This window comes from Emys orbicularis, chromosome 1 (genome assembly GCF_028017835.1).
Source record: "Emys orbicularis isolate rEmyOrb1 chromosome 1, rEmyOrb1.hap1, whole genome shotgun sequence".
In the NCBI taxonomy this organism is placed as follows: Eukaryota; Metazoa; Chordata; order Testudines; family Emydidae; genus Emys; species Emys orbicularis.
The window spans coordinates 372671619-372678847 of record NC_088683.1 but is presented as its reverse complement, the minus strand read 5'-3'; the positions used below and the strand labels follow the sequence as shown (position 1 = coordinate 372678847).

Sequence of the window (7229 nt, the reverse complement as noted above, 5' to 3'; positions counted from 1 at the left end):
ACACTCCCGTCTGCTCCAACACAGAGCCAGGGTCTGAACCGTGTCCCCTAACAGCTGTAGGCTTAACGGAAAGCAACTTACAGAGGTATTCCTGTCTTTAACACTTAGATGCCCAACTCCCAATGGGGTCTAAAACACAAATAAATCCGTTTTACCCTGTATAAAGCGTATACAGGGTAAACTCATAAATTGTTCGCCCTCTATAGCACTGATAGAGAGATATGCACAGCTGTTTGCCCCCCCAGGTATTAATACATACTCTAAGAAATACAGAAAGTAGGATTTAAGTGTTTCCAAGTAGTGACAGACAGAACAAAGTGAATAAAATAAAACACAGCAGTCTGAGCCTAATACAGTAAGAAACTGAATACAGATAAGATCTCACCTTCAGAGATGTTTCAATAAGTTTCGTTCACAGACTGGACACTTTCCTAGTCTGGGCACAGTCCTTTCCCCTGGTACATCCCTTGTTCCTGCTCAGGTAGTAGCTAGGGGATTCCTCATGATGGCTCCCTCTTTTCTCTGTTCCACCCATTTATATATCTTTTGCATAAGGCGGGAATCCTTTGTTCCTCTCTGGGTTCCCACCCCCCCTTCTCAATGGAAAAGCACCAGGTTAAAGATGGATTCCAGTTCAGGTGACATGATCACATGTCATTGTAAGACTTCATTGCCCACTTGCCAGCACACACATATACAGGAAGACTTACAGGTAAAACAGAGCCATCTACAGTCAATTGTCCTGGTTAATGGGAGCCATCAAGATTCCAAACCACCATTAATGGCCCACACTTTGCATAATTACAATAGGCCCTCAGAGTTATATTTCATATTTCTAGTTTCAGATACAAGAGTGGTACATTTATACAAATAGGATGATCACACTCGGTAGATTATAAGCTTTGTAATAATACCTTACAAGAGACCTTTTGCACGAAGCATATCCCAGTTGCATTATATTCACTTATTGTCAAATTTTTATAAAACTATCCCAGTTACATGCATGAAGCATATTTATATTCCCACTCATTAGCATATTTTCATTAAATCATATAGAATGTGTCACCATTAGGAAAACCTTTTTCACTAGGAGGGTGGTGAAGCACTGGAATGGGTTATCTAGGGAGGTGGTGGAATCTCCTTCCTTAGATGTTTATAAGGTCAGGCTTGACAAAGCCCTGGCTGGGATGATTTAGTTGTGGATTGGTCCTGCTTTGAGCAGGCGGTTGGACTAGATGACCTCCTGAGTTCTTTTCCAACTTTGATATTCTATCATTCTATGATGGGGTGGGGCCTTGGGGGGGGGGGAGATGTAAAGCAGGGTCGGAGCCTTGGCAGAAGAGGTGGGGCAAGGGATGGGGTTTGGGGGCTCCAGTTACCAGCAATTAGAGAGGTGATCGCCCACTGAATTGTACATAGCCCTATTCCCCAGTTTGTCATGCTGACACACAGCATAGTAACATCAGGAAAGGATTTAATGTCTTTTTGACTGTCCAGTAAGTTTTTCAGGGAAGAGGGCCCAGCGCCATGTCACCTGCCAGCTCTACACAGAGCTCGGTCTGAGAGCCAGAGCACCAGGAGGAAATTTTAGATTTTAGAATCTTTATGAGTAAAGAGCCGGAGCACCCTGTCCCGGATCTGCTTGGTCTTCACCCCATAGATGATGGGGTGTAGCATGGGGGGCACGAGCAGGTACGCGTTGGCCATCAGAACGTGGAAATATACAGCCATGTTGTGGCCAAAACGGTGCATGAGGGCGGAGAAGACAGATGGGATGTAAGTGGATAAAATGACACAGAGGTGGGAGCCACAGGTCCCAAAAGTCTTGAGCTGGGCATCCTTTGTGGGGAGGCTGAAGATGGCCCTGAGGATCTGGATATAGGACACCATGATAAAAAACACATCCAGACCAGTCACCATGAATCCCACAGAGATGCTGTAGTTACTACTGATGCGGATATCAGCACAGGCCAGCTTCACCATAGCCATGTGCTCACAGTACGAGTGGGGGATGATGTTGGTTCTACAATATGGCCACTGCCTCGCCAGGAAGGGAAAGGGCAGTACAAGCATGCCACTGCGCAGCACCACAGCCAGGCCAATCTTCATCACCACAGGGCTTGTCAGGGTTGTGGAATGTCTCAGGGGATGGCAGATGGCCACGTAGCGATCCAAAGCCATGGCCACAAGGATCCCGGAGTCCATCACTAAGAAGCAGGCAACGAAGTACAGCTGGGTGAGGCAGGCACTGAAATCGATCTCCCTGGAATTGAACCAGAAAATGCTCAGCATTTTGGGTAGGGTGGATGTAGACAGGACTAGGTCACTGCCGGCCAGCATGCAGAGGAAATAGTACATTGGCTCATGGAGGCTTGGCTCCCTCTTCACAATGAAAAGGATGGTGAAGTTCCCTAAGATGGCTATTATGTACATGGTGCAGAAGGGAATGGAGATCCAGACATGGGCCGCCTCCAGGCCAGGAATGCCCAGCAGGATGAAGGTGGAGGGGTTGGTGAAGTCGGTTGTGTTGGAATCAGACATGGAGTAGGGGGAAGGTGTCCAACTCTGAGGCAGAACGGTGTCTCCTGCATGTACCGTACTTTCCCCTGACTTCCTGTATGTGCCCAGGCTCTAGGGTGATGGTCGCAGTACAAATGCCTGGATGGAGAGACAATGTTAATATGAGACACTACATGCACTACTTGAGGCTGTTCTCATGGGTGAAGCAGATTGGTCGCTCTTTACACACTGAACAATGACATTTTCGTTATTCAGATAAATGAATTATGAACAACTGGCCCTACTAATGCCAATTCCATATTTGATGGTGCTCTATGCGTCAATAATTCTGCATTTTGTGGTGTGGGAAACCTTAATAGGCACCAGCAGGAACCACGAGTGTGGATGCTGGTTATCCATCATTGTTCCTTAATGCAATGAAAGCCAGGCTAGGGAGTCCATGCTGTAGGGAGTTCCCCATTCACCCAGTTGCTCAAAACCTGAGATTATAAAAAAAAAAACCTTTTGCCAAGACATGTGCCAGGGAGAAACATCTCAACTAGAACACAATTCAGGAATGGAGAATAACCTGCTCTGGATATGTGCTTAGTTTTGGTCACCCAGTCTCTAAAAAGGATACAGCATTATAAAGAGGATTTCTGAGACAGGCTATGAGAATGGGGAAGGCTGTCATATGCGGACAAACTGATAATTCTGGGACTGTTTAGTTTAGAGAAGAGACAAAGAAGGGGGTAGTTGACAAAGGAGACTAATATAAAGGAAAGAACTGAGAGTTTATTGGATAGCTAAATAGTCACAATTCCACAGTCAAGGAGGTGGAGAACTTTGGCTAAAAACCCAGTTCAGTGGCAAAATGAAGGCAGCAATTATGTGGGGAAAAACAATATATACAAATGGGAAAGAAGCGAAAATAGATAGCAAGCAATACAAATTGGAAGATATGAAAATTGATTGGGGACGTAAAAGACATCAGGGAAATATCCATGCTTGGTGGGGCTAAGGATAACAAAAAGGAGGTTATTAAGTATATTAGGAACAAAAGAAATCCTAGAAAAGGTTTAGGCCAATTCCTAGATGGAGAAAGGAAACCTCTTAATGTTGCAGAAAACACAGATGTGTTGAATAAATAGTTTTGTTCTGTATTTGGAAAAAAGCAGTATGAGGTACTCATATCACATGAAGTAATGAAATATTCCCCAGTCCAGTAACTGCCAAGGAGAATGTTGAATAGCATCTACAGCAGAACCTTAGAGTTACAAACACCAGAGTAATGAACTGACCGATCAACCACACATCACCTTCAGAAGTGGAAGTACACAATCTGTCAGCAGCAGAGCCAAAAAAAAAAAAAAAAAAGAAAAGAAAAGAAGCCAAATACAGGACAGTTCTATGTTAAATGTAAAGTATTTAAAAAAAAAGGGAAATATAAAAAAAAAAGATTTGACAAAGTTAGGAAACAATGGAAAACTGGTATGGGATTAGTTAAAAAAAAAAACCAATGAATATAATTAATGCCAGTAAACAGCATGGTTTATGGAAAACAGGTCCTGTCAAATAAAACTGATTTCATCCTTTAATGAAAGTGCACGTTTGGTAGATCAAGGGTACTGTGCAGATGCAATAAACTTCAGTTTCTCCGAGGCATTTCATTTAGTAGGAAAAACATTCAGATAAAAAATGAACAGTCTACAACATCAGGAAAGCACATGTAAAGTGGATTAAAAACTGGCTAACTGACAGATCTCAGAAACCAGTTGTCAAGGGCCATTGTCAGTTATGGGGGTGTTTCTAGCAGGATTTTGCAAGGATCAGTTCTAGGCTTGATGCTATTGAATATTTTCATCACTGATCTGGAAGCAAATAGAAAATCATTGCAAATAAAATTTGCGTACTACCCAAAGATTGGCAGAGTGGTTACAATGAGGAAGCCAGGTCGGGCACACCGATTGATCTGGTGCATGGGCCCGTAAAAACAAAAGGTTTTAATACAGTCACATGAAAAGTTATTGTCTCAGAAGAGGGAATGCAGGCCGAATCAACAGATTAGGGCACTGTATTATGGAATGCAGACACCCTGAAAAGGCTTTAGGGGTCATTGTGGTCAACCAACTTATTGTGAGCAGGGCGATGCTGTGGCCAAAAGCGCTGATGCGATCCTTGGATGTATAAACAGGGGAGTGGTGAGTTGGAGCAGGGGAAGGATTTTGCCTCTGCACATGGCATTGGTGAAACCGACTGCGTCCAGTTCCAGGGTCCACATTTCAAAAAGGCTGTTGAGAAATTGGATAGGGTGAGAGACTGAAAGGGCATAAGATATTTAACTTATCAAAAAAATGATCAAGCGGAGACTTTCATGGAGTGAAAACCATTGGTAAAGCGGAGAAAGGCAGAGCAAGACCCAATGGCTGGAAGCTGAAGCCAGACAAATGCCAGCTGGAGATAAGGGCCAAATGTTTAGCACTGAAGGTGATTAACCTTTGGAACAAACTGCGAAGGGAAGTGGTGGATTCTCCAACTCCCCTTGTCGGCAGATCCAGACTGGAAGCTTTCCTGGAAGATCTGCTTGAGGGCTTGTCTACACTCAAAACTCTACAGCAGCACTGCCAGAGCGCTTTAGCGTAGACACTATTTACACCGATAACAGGGTTCTCCCATCCACGTAGGTAGCTCACCTCCCCAAGAGGTGGTAACTAGGTTGATGGAAGAATTCCACTCTTCTCCTAGTGAGGACCAGAGGATGGAAGATGATAAAATACAGGCAGGGTCTGATCAGAAAACGTCAATAAAAATAATCCTATTCAATTACATTGTGTAATGGCAGAAAGCTAACAGGAGACAAGTTTAAAGTGCTTATATACCAATGCTAGAAGTCTAAATAATAAAATGGGTGAACTAGAGTGCCTCATATTAAATGAGGATATTGATATAATAGGCATCACAGAACCTTTGTGGAATGAGGATCATCAATGAGACACAGTAATACCAGGGTACAAAATCTATCAGAAGGACAGAACAGGTCATGCTGGTGGGGGAGTGGTGCTATATGTGAAAGAAAGCATAGAATCAAATGAAGTAAAAATCATAAATTAATCAAACTGTACCATAGAATCTCTATGGATAGTAATTCCATGCTCTAATAATAAGAATAAAGCAGTAGGGATATATTACCAACCAGCTGACCAGGATGGTGATAGTGACTGTGAAATGCTCAGGGAGATTAGAGAGGCTATTAAAATAAAACACTCAATAATAATGGGGGATTTCAACTATCCCCATATTGACTGGGTATCTGTCACCTCAGGACGGGATGCAGAGATAAAGTTTCTTGACACCTTAAACAACTGCTTCTTGGAGCAGCTAGTCCTCGAACCCACCATAGGAGAGGGAATTCTTGATTTAGTCCTAAGTGGAACACAGGATGTGGTACAAGAGGTGAATATAGCTGGACCGCTTAGTAATAGTGACCATAATATAATTAAATTTAATAATCCTCTGGCAGGAAAAACACCACAGCGGCCCAACTCTGTAGCATTTAATTTCAGAAAAGGGAACTACACAAAAATGAGGAGGTTAGTTAAACAGAAATTAAAAGGTACAGCGAAAAAAAAGTGAAATCCCTGCAAGCTGTGTGGAAACTTTTTAAAGACACCATAATAGAGGCTCAACTTAAATGTATACCCCAAATTAAAAAAACAAAGTAAGAGAACCAAAAATGTGCCACCATGCCTAAACAACAAAGTAAAAGAAGCAGAGAGAGACAAAAAGGCATCCTTTAAAGAGTGGAAGTTAATCCTAGTGAGGAAAATAGAAAGGAGCATAAACTCTGGCAAGTGAAGTGTAAAAATATAATTACGGAGGCCAAAAAACAATTTGAAGAACACCTAGCCAAAGACTCAAAAGTAATACCAAAAACAAATTTAAGTACATCAGAAGCAGGAAGCCTACTAAACAACCAGTGGGGCCACTGGATAATTGAGGTGCTAAAGGAGCACTCAAGGACGATAAGGCTATTGTGGAGAAACTAAATGAAATCTTTGCATCGGTCTTCATGGCTGAGGATGTGAGGGAGATTCCCAAACCTGAGCCATTCTTTTTACGTGACAAAACTGTGGAACTATCCCAGATTGAGGTATCATTAGAGGAGGTTTTGGAACAAATTGATAAATTAAATAGCAATAAGTCACCAGGACCAGATGGGATTCACCCAAGAGTTCTGAAGGAACTCAAATGTGAAATTGTACAATTACTAACTGTAGTCTGTTACCTATCATTTAAATCAGCTTCTGTACCAGATGACCGGAGGATAGCTAATGTGACACCAATTTTTAAAAAGGGTTCCAGAGGTGAACCCGGCAATTGTAAGCCTGACTTCAGTACCAGGCAAACTGGGTGAAACTATAATAAAGAACAATATTGTCAGACATATAGATGAACATAATTTGTTGAGGAAGAGTCAACATGGTTTTAGTAAAGGGAAATCATGCCTCAGCAATATATTAGAGTTCTCTGAGGGGGTCAACAAGCATATGGACCAAGGGGATCCAGTGGATCTAGTGTAGTTAGATTTTCAGAAAGCTTTTGACAAGGTCCCTCACCAAAGGCTCTTAGGCAAAGTAAGCTGCCATGGGATGACAGGAAAGGTGCTCTCATGGATTGGTAACTGGTTAAAAGATAGGAAACAAAGGGTAGAAATCAATTATCAGTTTTCA

The 7229-nt window shown here is 42.5% G+C and overlaps 1 pseudogene; it reads right to left on the bottom strand.

The window, feature by feature from the left end:
- Positions 1-1587: 1587 nt before the first annotated feature.
- Positions 1588-2591, bottom strand: LOC135874045 (olfactory receptor 52K1-like; annotated as a pseudogene).
- Between the last annotated feature and the right edge of the window lie 4638 nt (positions 2592-7229).